This window comes from Magnolia sinica, chromosome 12, assembly GCF_029962835.1.
Source record: "Magnolia sinica isolate HGM2019 chromosome 12, MsV1, whole genome shotgun sequence".
In the NCBI taxonomy this organism is placed as follows: Eukaryota; Viridiplantae; Streptophyta; class Magnoliopsida; order Magnoliales; family Magnoliaceae; genus Magnolia; species Magnolia sinica.
In genome coordinates, this window is record NC_080584.1 from 36,506,621 (window position 1) to 36,521,919 (window position 15,299).

Consider the following 15,299-nt stretch of genomic DNA (forward strand, 5'->3'; position numbering starts at 1 on the left):
GCCCAAGCACCGGATTTAGTTCCAACGGATTTTCAGATTTGAGCGGGATAAGATTTAACAAATCTTCAACTAGTCGAAGGCCCTGTTCGACTGATCGAGTGTGGGCTTTGACTAGTCAAAGGTGGTCTTCGACTGGCCGAAGGTGCCAAATCTGAACTGATTTAGTTGCTGGCTGTCAGGCATGTGTCCTAATGACCATTCCGTTCCGTAAGATCTCACGGTTCACCCAGTCGAATTTCGGTAACCTGCGACGCGTAGACGGAGCTTGTGCATAACTCTAAGCCACATCTTGTAATTCCAAGACGGCTTGACCCAAGACCTATTTCATTGCGACCGCATCGTCACTGCAGTTACAACGCCGCATCTCGTGCGCCGATCCGATGAGTAGATCAAAAGATGTATCGTTTGCTATATTTGAGCCTTAATTAATGCAGGGCCCACTTTGGGGGGTGCACGCATTTTTCTAGGTGGACCCACCCTAGCTGTACTATTTCCCATGAGAGCTTTAGCCAACTCTCTCTCACAAGTCATTATGAGGTTCTCTTCCCTATGCTCTTACAACTCATTATTACTCTCTTACGACCCATCCTTTCACTCTCTCTCTCTCTCTCTCTCTCTCTCTCTCTCTCTCTTCTTCTTCTTCTTCTTCTTCATTTTTCCCTAGCAAGGAAGGAACTAAAAATGTCCATGGCAGCCCTCCCATTTCCAGCCACATTCACCTTAGATCTCCTTCAATCCAGCCATTAAAAGCCCATCTCCACGATTGAAGGAGCCTCATTAAAACTTTGGAGCACTACGGAGGAAGAAGAAGGAAAGGTGGGTGCTTCTTTCTCTCTCTCTTTTTTCCTTTCTTTTGGTGATGACGTATGGCCCACTTGATGATGCATACATTATATCCTGACCGTCCATCATGTGGGGTACTGTCCAGTCGGCCCAATCTTGCTAGCCGTCCAGCAGTTTTTCCTGGCCGCATGCTTTGGTCAGGCCTGGACGGATGAGAAAAATGTAGATATCAACTTGATCTTTTAAGGTGGGGTGGCCCACTGATGTGTGGACTCCACCTTGATGTACATCCACACCATCCAAGGAGTAAACCCCATTGCTTACGCTGACCAGTGGCCTGCTTGGACTGGCCCCAACGTAGTTAAAATAATAATAATAATAATAACAATAATAATAATAAATAATACAAATAACAACTTGCATTCAAGCCGGTGGCCCACCCGCGTGGACCCCACCACGCACCATGAGATCATCCAGGCCGTCCGTCTGAGGATGTCCAGCAAGCCTGGAAGATACAAACACAAATATCTGCTTGGTCTGTGGGGCCTACCTTGTTGTGTGCATTGCAGTCCACACCGTCTAACCATGATGGTGAAATCCACCAAATGAATGTGTTCTATCCACACGTGTGGACTCACCATTAAGTATGCGTTTCATCCATCTCATCCACCGTCCAGCTATGGATGGTGGAGCCCACCCTGTCTGCATGTACCATCCACACCGTCCAGACCCCTGGACGGTGGGACCCGCTCTGATGTATGTGATCTAGCCTCTCTGTCCAACCATTTCAGGAAGTGGGGCCCAACTTGATGTAATGTATATCCACACTGTCTGTCAGACTGCGACAGTGGGTCCCACGCAGCAAAGTGCTGCTGTGTTAACGGCAACAAGTTCTGGGGCTGATCATGTGGAATGCGTTATACCCATGTCGTCCGTCCCCTTTTCCTGATGGTGGGACCCACCCACATGTGTTGCACGTGTGGGATGGGGCCCTACCTTGATGTATGTTCCTATATCCTTAGCTGTCCATCTGTACGGCCCAGACCCAGCATGTTGTGGACTGCACAGTAGCAGCAGCAGTACCGTCCACTTGCTGACTGTCTGGACAAGGAAAAACGTAAATTCCAGCTTTGTTTCAAACATGGTGAGCCACACTGACGTGGACCCCACCTTGAGGAATGTATTGTACCCACACTGTCCATATGCAAGGGACTAGATCCAACTCTCTCGTGGGCTGCACCACAGCAACAGTTGAACCGTCCACCTGATGGATCGCATGAAAGGAAAACAGAGTATCAGCTGGATCTAAAAGAATTCTGGTGGGCCACTCACGTGGACCCCACCTTGTGTATTTATCTGATCCACACCGTCCATCCTATTTCCTAGCTTATTTTAGGCATAGAGCCGAAAAATGGAGCTAATCCAAATCTCTGGTAGGCCACACCATTAAAAGATCATTTCAATAGTGATAAACTGTCAGGGCCTTTCAAATTTTTTATACTTCAAAACATATCCAATATTGGGCTCATTGAACCTGTCCCGAGCCCTGTAACCTAACCGGCGGAGTGGATCGGCCTGATGTGAGCCCCACCTATTAAAAACCATGGAAAAAATAATAGGTATCAGACGATGTTGCTTCCAGCGTCCAGCTGCTTAGGATGGCTAGCTCCGTGGGACCCAGCAACAGAACCCCCACATGATGTATGTCAAATATCCACAACGTGCATTTGATGGGTCCCCTTCAGAAATTGGGACACCCCAAAAATCAGTCGTATATGGAACTCAAGGGTCCACACCATCAAAAATCTTCTGAAGACGTACTAAATCATATAAAAGAACTTGCTGGGGTCCATTTGAGATTTGGATGCACTTAAAACTTAGTCTGACCCCTTAACCTAGTGGGACACACATAATTGATGGGCTGGATTTGTGAACCATGGCTTGGTGGGCCCAACAAATAATTACGAATGCTTCAATGGAGGGTAAACCTCTCAACTGTTGTGCATGGTGTGGCCCACACAAGCCACAGATTGACTTGATTTTAAGTCCTAGGGCCCATCATGATGAATATGATTATATACTCAATACCCAACTATTTTTTTTTTACCTATAAGGCAATGGGCCCCCATTGCCATGACAGGTCCACCTTATATATGAGCCCAGTTAGGTGTCCAGATTGCTGGACGTCCAGCAGGTACAGATGGGCTAGACGTCCAGTCATCGAGCCCACCTTGTTGTAAGCATAATATGTATAGGTTACCATCCAAATTGCCGGACCATGGACTGACCTATAAGGCCCACTATGATGTTTATGATAAATGTAGACCGTTCATCCATATTTAGGGCCGTGGGCCCCACTATTTTGAGAGGCCCACCCTACGTATGTGCCCTATCATGGGCTGCCTTATGTAGGCCTACCATGATATATGTGTCTCACACACACTGTTCTTTTGTCCTTAGGGTCATGGGCCCCATGGTCTTATAAGGCCCACCATGAGTTATGTGTATATGCATGTTGCACATCTATTTTCCTGGGCCATGGGTTGCCTTATGAGGCCCACTATAACGAATATGTTATATCCATTCTACTCATCCATTTGGGAGTAGTGGGCCACGTCGTGAGGCCCGCCATATAAATAAGAAGTATGTACATGCTATCCATCTGTTTACCAGTTGTGTATGGGCCGTGGACCCCATTATGAGTTAGATTCCATATTCCAATTGGGTCGTGCCATGTTGAATGTACCATATTCATGCCGGCCACCTTTGGTGAGGCCATTTAAGATGTGCAGGGGCCCCGTTTGTTGTATGATTGGCTACCCATTGTATAGTTGTGAGGCCCACCTTATTGTGTGTATTGGAAACACATTGTTTATCAGTTCCCTGGCCAAGGGCTGCCCCATGAGGGCCTATTATGATGTATGTGTTGCACATGCTACTCATCTATTTTGTTGGATTTTATGGACCGCCCCATGAGGGCCCAATATGATATAAGTGACTGAATCTTTGCCGCCCACCAAACTTGCCTAGTTTTGGGCTGAATTGAAAAGCACACATTAGTGGATGTTGGTTACACCTTGGCTATTTAATTGGGGCATGTGGGTTGCCCATGAAGTCCAACATAATACATGAGCAGGATGTTCCCGATGGCCATGATGTTTTTGGGCCATGAGCTGCCCCTCATGAAGCCCATTTGTTGTATTTAGGCCTTCGGCCATTACTTGGAGCCCAACATGGTGTGTAGAATATTGTGGATAATGCCCATTTATTTATTTATTTTCCAGCTTTTGTGTGGGCCATGGGCTGTTTCATAAGAACCTTGTATGAAGCCCATGGGATGTGGCCCAAATGTGAAGTATATGAGGCCCTTGTATGAGGCCCAACATGATATGTTTATGGCTCTTGTGTGAGGCCCAACATGATATGTTTATGGCCCTTGTGTGAGGCCCAACATGATGTGTTTATGGCCCTTGTGTGAGGCCCAACATGATATGTTTATAGCCCTTGAGAGAGGCCCGATATGATGTATTTATGACCCTTGTCGAGGCCCAATGCGATATATGAGAGGCCCATGTGATGAGGCCTTTGTAATGTGTAAATCCACTATAATTATGTTTACCCAATCATTCTCTTGGTTAGTATAAGCCTTGGGCCCTCATCATGAGATAGATTCTATGGGCTATGCCTTGGGAGCAATGATGGTTAAATCTCTACATTGTAAGAGCAATGGTAGTTAAATGTCCATCTTGTGATCCTCTCCCAGGGCCCATTGATTAGGCCTATTCTCATTCCCTCCTTAGTGGGCTAACCCAAACGGATGGGCCCCCACTATTATTAGTATGATCCACCCCACCTTATTGAGTTATCCCAATCTTTGGGTCCCCATTGTTGTTAGTAGGAGTACCCAAACCTGGAAGCCGATCATTAGGTCCATGAGTAGGCCATCTAGATTTACCATTGTTATGAGGCCAATACCTCATCACTGTAGATGGTAGGATCGGTGGTATCAGATTTGGTATATCCATCGTTGAGGACCGATCCTCATATTATGAATTAGATCCCCTGTCCTTCTAAAGACCCCGCCATATATAGGCCGATCATTAATTTCGACTATGTTAGTATACACACAGGGTATGTGTTAACATAGCATTATGTATGCATGAGGTCCATCAGGATTGTACGAGGCCCATTGTGATTGTATGAGGTCTATTGTGATGGTATGAGGCCTATTGCGAATATATGAGGCCCATTGCACAAGGCTCGTTGTGATTACTTAAGGCCTATCATAACCATGTGAGGCCCATTGTGATATATGAGGCCCATTGTGATTGTATGATGCCCATCGTGACTATGTGAGGCCCATAGTGTTTATCTGAGGCTCATTGCAATTATATGGGGCCCATTGTGTTTGTATGAGGCCTATGGCATGAGACTCGATGTGATTGTGTGAGGCTCATTGTGACTAGATGAGGCCCATTGTGATTGTGTGATCAATCATTGTTAAGTTCGATAATCATGTATAGCTTCATGTTTCATGCCATACACATTATATGTATGCGTGTTATGAGGAGTGATCATAGCATATGCCATTGGACGGATTAGTGCATGATTGGACGATATGACGCATATACCTCAGCATTTTGTGATATGAACACCATACGCCCTAGCGACATTAAGGTCATGGCCTCCACATGCATGTCGTGGATGGCGAGTTGGGACACCAGAAATGTTATTTGAGCATTTAAGGCACTTAGGATATCCTTGAGTGAAAGCCCCTAAACCTCCATGGTATCAGGAGACGCCCCAATGCCGAGACCGAGTGGAAAACATGAGCACCCGAATGCCTTTACTATTAGGTCACGTCTCCCACTATAGCGTGGTCGGTTGAGAGGGGGTGTAGCCTTACCTACCTGAGTGAGGGGGGCATAGCTAGGCTGAGTTTGACCAGCTCGTAAATGGGTCCGCTACCATCGAGCCTTGTTGGTGATTGGCTATCCACAGGCGGGTAATGAGGTCTCTTACGCTCGTTAGGCTGGTGGCTTGGAGAGCATCAGTCAGCAGGTAGTGTACTAGACCCCGGTGGTGATCTTAGAGATGTATGGTTTTAGATATTGTGATGACTCGTCACTGTTACACATGTGGGCAGGTACACAAGGGTGGACGCTGATGTGGGCAGGGCCTAAGGGCCTAGGCGAGCTACCAGTGATTGGCAGGCTACTGTGCTGCAGGCTACTGTGCATACAGTGAGGCAGAACCTTATCCCACATCAGACACTGTGGTGGTCATATGCAGGCTTGCTAGAAGGGGTTGCATACTTAGCTCTTGATCCATTTATTCATTCATTTACCATACACTCGGGCTGGTGATGCGCAACCAAATCATTATGTGTATCTTCGCAATGACCGAGATTTCGATTGGGCGCGTGACCAACCTGAGATCAGGAGTTTACCACATTGAGTCTAGCTATCCAAATTTAGGTATGGGACTAGTTTGGATAGAAGTCCTTTGTGATGGACCCCCATCGCTTGCGATATTACACACTATCCACCTGATTACACACTGCAGCTTGGTCATCCGCATTACATACTCTAACATCATATGATCTATCCTCAGCACATAGCATTTGGTTTACTATGTTTTTACATGGCCTAGATGAGGCCGATGGTATTTATTGCTCGTTAGGTATTGCATTTTGTATTGTATTCTCAGTGATTAATATTTGGCTTACTATGTCTCTACATTTGCATAGCTGATCTACATTACTTTCTCAGTTTATGGCACTGGCTTATTATGTATTTGCATTGCATATCCTAGATATTATTGTAATATTTCTACAGACTTGCTAGTGCTTTCGCTTACTTTAATACTTGTGTGCTTGACACTTATCTTACGTACACACTTACACCACCCTCTAAGCTTTCTATAAGCTTATGCATGTTAGATGCATGCAAGCGACGCTTGGGCAATCGTAGCTGAGTAAGAGCAGGAGCGTGCGGCCGAGCTTTGTGGAGATTCTGTTCTATACATGTATCGCCTTTCAATAATGTAATCAACGATTTATTATTAGTGGATATAAGATGATGATGTTGCCATTATGAATTAGGTACACTCGTGGTTATGTAAAAAAAAAATCACTTACAAATCTTCCTTGTAGGATTCGAGGATCGGAATCTGGCGTATAGGCGCTGGGAGCCGAGAATGGGGTACTACAGAGGCTGTTGGCGCCAGATTCGGTGATTGAGAACTCTGTAAGCCTGATTTTCGAGTTCGGGGCGTGACAGTTGTTGTTATCAGAGCATAACTTGGGAATACCTGAGGATAACATCACATATCTACTGATAAGTACCCTTCACTGCATGATTGTTGAGAACTTATAATGATTAGATCCACGGGTTTGAATAACATAGAAACTTTTGATATAGCTCCCTATCGTATGTGCTTTTGAGGGTTCTCAAGGCTGATAGACCCCTTGTTCTCTCTTTTCTGTTTGTCCTGTGAGTAGTTAAAAATTTTGAGGATGAAATTTTTATTAGGAGGGGAGAGCTGTCAGGCATGTGTCCTAATGACCATTCCGTTCTGTAAGATGTCGCAGTTCACCCAGTCGAATTCCGATGACCTGTGACGTGTAGACGGTTTTTGCGCATGACTCTAAGCCACATCCTGTAATTTCGAGATGGGTTGACCCAAGACCTATGTCATTGCAAGCGCATCGTTGCTGCAGTTCCAACGCCGCATCTCGTGCACCGATCCGACGAGTAGCTCAAAAGATGTATCGTTTGCAATATTTGAGCCCTTGATTTGATGCGGGGCCCACTTTGGGGGGTGCACATGTTTTTCTAGGTGGACCCACCCTATCTGTACTATTTTTCATGAGAGATTTAGTCAACTCTCTCTCACAAGTCCTTATGAGGTTCTCTTCCCTATGCCCTTACAACTCATTATTACTCTCTTACAACCCATCCTTTCACTCTCTCTCTCTCTCTCTCTCTCTCTCTCTCTCTCTCTCTCTCTCTCTTCTTCTTCTTCTTCTTCTTCTTCTTCTTCTTCTTCTTCATTTTTCCCTAGCAAGGAAGGAGCTAAAAACGTCCATGGCAGCCCTCCCATTTCGAGCCACATTCACCTTAGATCTCCTTCAATTCAGCCATTAAAAGCCCATCTCCACCATTGAAGGAGCCTCATTGGAGCTTTGGAGCACTACGGAGGAAGAAGAAGGAAAGGTGGGTACCTCTTTCTCTCTCTCTTTCTTTTCTTTCTTTTGGTGATGACATCTGGCCCACTTGATGATGCATGTATTATATCCTGACCGTCCATCATGTGGGGTACTGTCCAGTCGGCCCAATCTTGCTGGCCGTCCAACAATTTTTCCTGGCTGTATGCTTTGGTCAGGCCTGGACGGATGAGAAAAATGTAAATATCAGCTTGACCTTTTAAGGTGGGGTGGCCCACTAATGTGTGGACTCCACCTTGATGTACATCCACACCGTCCAAGGAGTAGGCCCCATTGCTGACACTGACTAGTGGCCTGCTTCGACCGGCCCCAACATAGTTTTTTTAAAAACAGAATAATAATAAATAATACAAATAACAACTTGCATTCAAGCCAGTGGCCCACCCGCATGGACCCCACCACGCACCATGGATCATCCAGGTCGTCGGTCTGAGGATGTCCAGCAAGCCTGGAAGATAGAAACACAAATATCTGCTTGGTCTGTGGGGCCTACCTTGTTGTGTGCATTGCAGTCCACGCCATCTAGCCATGATGGTGGGATCCACCGGATGAATGTGCTCTGTCCACACGTGTGGACTCACCATTAAGTATGTGTTTCATCCATCTCATCCACCGTCCAGCTATGGACGGTGGAGCCCACCCTGCCTGCATGTACCGTCCACATCGTCTAGACCCTTGGATGGTGGGACCCGCTCTGATGTATGTGATCTAGCCTCTTCATCCATCCATTTCAGGCGGTGGGGCCCACCTTGATGTAATGTATATCCACATTAGCTAAAAGACTGGGATAGTGGGCCCCACGCAGCAAAGTGCTGCTGTTTTAACGGCAACAAGTTCTGGGGCTGATCATGTGGTATGCGTTATACCCATGCTATTCGTCCCCTTTTCCTGATGGTGGGACCCACCCACAAGTGCTGCACGTGTGGGGTGGGGCCCTACCTTGATGTATGTGTCCTATATCATCAGCCGTCCATCTGCATGGCCCAGATCCAGCATGTTGTGGACTGCACAGTAGCAGCAGCAGTACCGTCTACCTGCTGACTGTCTGGACAAGGAAAAATTCAAATACCAGCTTTGTTTCAAACATGGTGGGCCACACTGACGTGGACCCCATCTTGAGGAATGTATTGTACCCACACCGTCCATATGCAAGGGACTAGATCCAACTCTCTCGTGGGCTGCACCACAACAACATTTGAACCGTCCACCTACTGGATCGCATGAAAGGAAAACATGAGTATCAGCTGGATCCAAAAAAATTCTGGTGGGCGACTCACGTGGACCCCACCTTGATGTATTTATCTGATCCACACTGTCCATCCTATTTCCTAGCTTATTTTAGGTGTTGAGCCGAAAAATGGAGCTAATCCAAATCTCTGGTAGGCCACACCATCAAAAGATCATTTCAGTAGTGATAAAATGTCAGCGCCCTCCGTGATTTTTTATACTTTAAAACATATCCAATATTGGGCTCATTAAACCTGTCCCGAGCCCTGTAACCTAACCGGCGGAGTGGATCGACCTGATGTGGGCGCCACCTATTACAAACCACGGAAAAAAATAAATAAAAAATAATAATACGTGTCAGATGCTGCTGCTTCTAGCGTCCAGAGGACGCTGCAGCAAGTAGCGTCCCGCTGCTTGGGATGGCTGGGTCCGTGGGACCCAAGCAGCAGGCCCCACCATGATGTATGTCAAATATCCACATCGTGCATTTGATGGAAACCCTAAAAATCAGTCGTACATGGAACTCAGGGAGCCCACACCATCAAAAATCATCTGAAGACGTGCTAAATCATATAAAAGCACTTGTTGGGGTCCATTTGAGATTTGGATGCACCTAAAACTTAGTCTGACCCCTTAACCTAGTGGGACACACATAATTGATGGGCTGGATTTGTGAACTATGGCTTGGTGGGCCTAATAAATAATTATGAATGCTTCAATAGAGGGTAAACCTCTCAACTGTTGTGCATGGTGTGGCCCACACAAGCCACAGATTAACTTGATTTTAAGTCTCAGGGCCCACCATAATGAATATGATTATATACTCAATACCCAACCATTTTTTTTTTACCTCTAAGGCCATGGGCCCCCATTGTCATGACAGGTCCACCATATATATGGGCCTAGTTAGGTGTCCAGCAGGCACAGATGGGTTGGATGTCCAGTCATTGAGCCCACCTTGTTGTAAGCATAATATGTATAGGTTACTATCCAAATTGTCGGACCATGGACTGACCTATAAGGCCCAGTCTGATGTATGTGATAAATGTAGACCGTTCATCCATATTTAAGTGTAACGACCTTGGAATTTTTGTGCTAATCTTTCCTTAAGTAGTTGTTTTTGGGGTAATTAGCGCTATACTTGATTGCTTGTGAAATTCGCATCAATCACTTTAAATTGTATCTACATGGCTCAAAACTTGTAGATTAGTTAGCGCTACGTTACTCTGAAATCTGAGATCCATCGCTAAATCCAGTTGTTCTGGGAAATTTTTGGAAGATCTGGATCGGACCTGGACCGCGCGTCGAAAGTCCGATAGCGATGATCTTAGGCTGTTGCGGTCACCGAGTTGGGCTTGACCATCACCTCGAAAATCAAGTCCATCTGATGTTCTGGGTCGATTTGATTGAGTTCGGAGTGAAGAGTGTGAGAACGGTTGGAATTTAATAAGTTTTTATGGAATCTGAGTCGTGTCGCTTGCGCGACGATTTTAAGCTATCTGACCGTTGGATTCTGACCTAATTTCACCCTCTGATCAGGATAGTTGGCCGAGGCATATCCTAGTGCTTGTGGACCTGATCGAGATTCCGTGACCATTGAATTGAGTGTGGTCCGCCACGGCTGATCTGAAGAGCCGGTCGCTATGAAAACTCGCTTGACCTAGATCCATGGTCAAGGAGCTTAAGTCCGACCTTTCGTGGTTATAGGCCCACCAGAAGTGCTTCGTTGGATCGAGAAAGGCATGCTTTAGTTATAACCTAAGTATACCTTGTCCCTAGGGTTATTTCCATCATTTTGAGGCCTATTTATAGTCCTTAAACCCTAGCCCTCTTTTCCATACGAATTTTCTCTAACCCTAGCTTGGAAAGAGAGTGGAAAAGAGAGAGAAAGTGAGAGAGATAAGTTGGTGAATCGTCTTGGATTCTTCCTTGTTCTTCTTCATCTTTGAACCTTCACTTTGAATCGTTCTTCTGACGATTCTGAGTTCATCTTGGGTAAGTTAACCTAACCCTAACCTGTGTTAGAGCTTAGATTAGTCTTGGTGTTGTTGTATCTCATTTCTATCCTTGTTTTAGGGTATCCTACCGCCGTTGACGAAGACAACTCGTCTAAATCAGTTCGGTGTTTCTTTCTTTGCTTAAGGTGCGGACTTTAAGTGTATAGGTTATGGTTTTCAAGGCTTTCAATCCCAGTGAATGATTTATTCTTGTTATGGATGAGATTTCGCATGCCAAATGTTGTGTTTACGTTGCTTTCCTGATATGCATGCGTTATATTGAGATTTGTGTATTCTATGTGTATTTATAAAGTACCGTATACGTATAAAATATGCACTTATGTTTGCCATGATTATTTGTCATGTATGTATGCTAGATGCCTGTATGACAACTCATTGGAAAAAGGAATTGTCTAAATGCATGTATTTCAACATACATCATGTATATTGTTCCATGTATGCTAAGTGTTTGTAGAAATGCATGAATGATCTAAAGTGTAATTTATTACACTAATTGTGGGCGTTGAGAAGTGATTCTCAACACTCCTATTGATGTGCATGATTTCCTTTATGCAAGTTACATTCCAAGTTATTTAAATTCAAGCATCTCCTATGCTTACATTTATGTTAAGTTGATATTCCTCAAGTACTTATGTACCATGATTTACGTTGTTGTTCCATTACTGTTTTACATTCCATATTAATATCTGTTGTAGTGTAAGGTGTGTGGGACTATGCACTAGTCCAGGAAATCAGTAATTGACCATATGTTCGTGGCTGAGATTGCTTTCGCCACGTAGGACGCATTAGACGAACCCGAGCCGTATTAGAGTTGTCGGCAGTGGTTTGGCCACGCGGAGTGTTTGCGCACTCTATGTCGTTCAATTCAACGTGCGCTGGTGCTAGTCGAGTTCGTCAAGTAACCCGATTGTCCGATGTATGTTCACCATATATTGGACGCTACTGTTTGAATCTAGGGTACCGAACTTACCAGTGGAATCCTATTAACTATGGTACTTGATCCGCTAAGACTCATGAGCCGGACATGGTGGTATGGGACACCGTGGTCGAGCTGTCGGCCTACGCTGGGGTAACGAGCCTCCCCGTAGTGACCAGTGAGCAATCAAACTTGTGAGCCGATTATGGTGGTATGGGACACTATATTTGTGCTGTTGGCCTACATTGATTGGTGACGAGCCCTTTGTAGTGACCTCGAGCATACCTGGATATCGCAAGGAGGTGACGAGCCGAATTGTGGTAGTAAAGGCATGAAAGGCGTGCATTGATTGGTGACGAGCCCTTTGCTACGACCTCAAACATATGATCGTATGAGATTACTAGGATTGACGACCCTAGAATGAATCATTGTTTGGATGGTGACATGAGGAAGGTATCTTAGCTTCCCAATCCGGCTGTGTGAAATGGACTAATAACAACTTGGTGATCATATCCATGCACCGCATTTGCATGTGCTTTGTAGATGTGGCGCACTTTGAGGCGATGTCATGCGTAACGTAAGATGAAGACGCTGAGGGTGTACGCGTGAGGGCACGCATCATATTGCATACATCCTTGCATTAACAAGAGTACTTAGGATTTATTTAATTGTCTTGCTTTATCATTACTGTTTGATTGAACTGATAACATGTTAACCAGTGCCTTATTGTTCCACTGAGTTGATCACTCACTCCCACGTTTCTGGGGCGGTGTTAAACACCCACTAGACTCTGTCTTAGGTTTTAATGTTGTAGATGTGGATCGACTTCTGAGGCAGAGCGGGAGTTGGATGATGATGAGGCTGCGTTCTCTTATATGCAGTTTTCAGACGGGTTTTAGCGAGCCTTGGTCTGATGCGCGGGATCTCTGGGATTATTTTTGGGAATTTAAATGATGTAACTTGATACTTATAATTTTGTTAAATAACACTTTCATACGATCTGGCTTGTATATGTATTTCAGGGATTTACACTTGTACACATACTTTTCTATAAGTCTTCCGCTTGCTTTATTCACTTATCCCTGAATCATATCTGTGTTTTGGCTTAATCTATTCCATGTTTTATGCACTAATACAGTCAACATACATCCACCATTAAATATGTTGCATAAGTGATGTTTTGGAACTCGGGAGCGGAGTTATGCTCGACCCCCGAATTTCAGGGCGTTACATTAAGGCCATGGGCCCCACTGTTTTGAGAGGCCCACCCTACGTATGTGCCCAATCATGGGTTGGCTTATGCAGGCCCACCATGATGTATGTGTGTCACACACACTGCTCTTTTAACCTTAGGGTCGTGGGCCCCATGGTCTTATAAGGCCCACCATGAGTTATGTGTATATGCATGCTGCCCATCTATTTTCCTGGGCCATGGGTTGCCTTATGAGGCCCATTATAACGAATATGTTATATCCATTCTACTCATCCATTTGGGAGTAGTGGGCCACCTCGTGAGGCCCGCCATATAAATAAGAAGTATGTACATGATATCCATCTATTTACCAGTTGTATATGGGCCGAGGACCCCATTATGTGTTAGATTCCATATTCCAATTGGGTCGTACCATGTTGAAAGAACCATATTCATGCCAGCCACCTTTGGTGAGGCCATTTATGATGTGCAGGGGCCCCATTTGTTGTATGATTGGCCGCCCATTGTACAGTTGTGAGGCCCACCTTATTGTGTGTATTGGAAGCACATTGTTTATCAGTTCCCTGGCCACAGGCTGCCCCATGAGGGCTTTTTATGATGTATGTGTTGCACATGCTGCTCATCTATTTTGTTGGATTTTATGGACCACCCCATCAGGGCCCAATATGATATAAGTGACTGAATCTTTGCCGCCCACCCAACTTGCCTAGTTTTGGGCTGAATTGAAAAGCACACATTGGTTGATGTTGGTTACACCTCGGCTATTTAATTGGGGCATGTGGGTTGCCCATGAAGCCCAACATAATGCATGAGCAGAATGTTCCCCATGGCCATGATGTTTTTGGGCCATGGACTGCCCCTCATGAAGCCCATTTGTTGTATTTAGGCCTTCGGCCATTACTTGGAGCCTAACATGGTGTGTAGAATATTATGGATAATGTCCATTTATTTATTTTTTTCAGCTTTTGTGTCCATTTATTTATTTTTTTCAGCTTTTGTGTGGGCCATGGGCTGTTTCATGAGAACCTTGTAAGAAGCCCATGGGATGTGGCCCAATTGTGATGTATATGAGGCCCTTGTGTGAGGCGCAACATGATATGTTTATGGCCCTTGTGTGAGGCCCAACATGATATGTTTATGGCCCTTGAGAGAGGCCCGATATGATGTATTTATGACCCTTGTAGAGGCCCAATGTGATATATGAGAGGCCCATGTGATAAGGCCTTTGTAATGTGTAAATCCACTATAACTATGTTTGCCCAATCATTCTCTTGGTTAGTATAAGCCTTGGGCGCCTATCATGAGATAGATTCTATGGGTCAAGCCTTGGGAGCAATGATGGTTAAATCTCTACATTGTAAGAGCAATGGTGGTTAAATGTCCATCTTGTGATCCTCTCCCAGGGCCCATTGATTAGGCCTATTCTCATTCCCTCCTTAGTGGGCTAACCCAAACGGATGGGCCCCCACTATTATTAGTATGATCCACCACACCTTATTAGGATATCCCAATTCTTTGGGTCCCCATTGTTGTTAGTAGGAGTACCCAAACCTAAAAGCCGATCATTAGGTCCATGAGTAGGCCATCTAGATTTACCATTGTTATGAGGCCAGTACATCATCACTGTAGATGGTAGGATCGGTGCTATCAGATTTGGTATAGTCATCGTTGAGGACCGATCCTCATGTTATGAATTAGATCCCCTACCCTTCTAAGGACCCTGCCATATATAGGCCGATCATTAATTTCGACTATGTTAATATATGCACTAGGTATGTGTTAACATAGCATTATGTTTGCATGAGGTCCATCAAGATTGTACGAGGCCCATTGTGATTTGTGAGGTCTATTGTGATGGTATAAGGCCTACTGCGAGTTTATGAGGCCCATTGCACGAGGCTTGCTGTGATTACT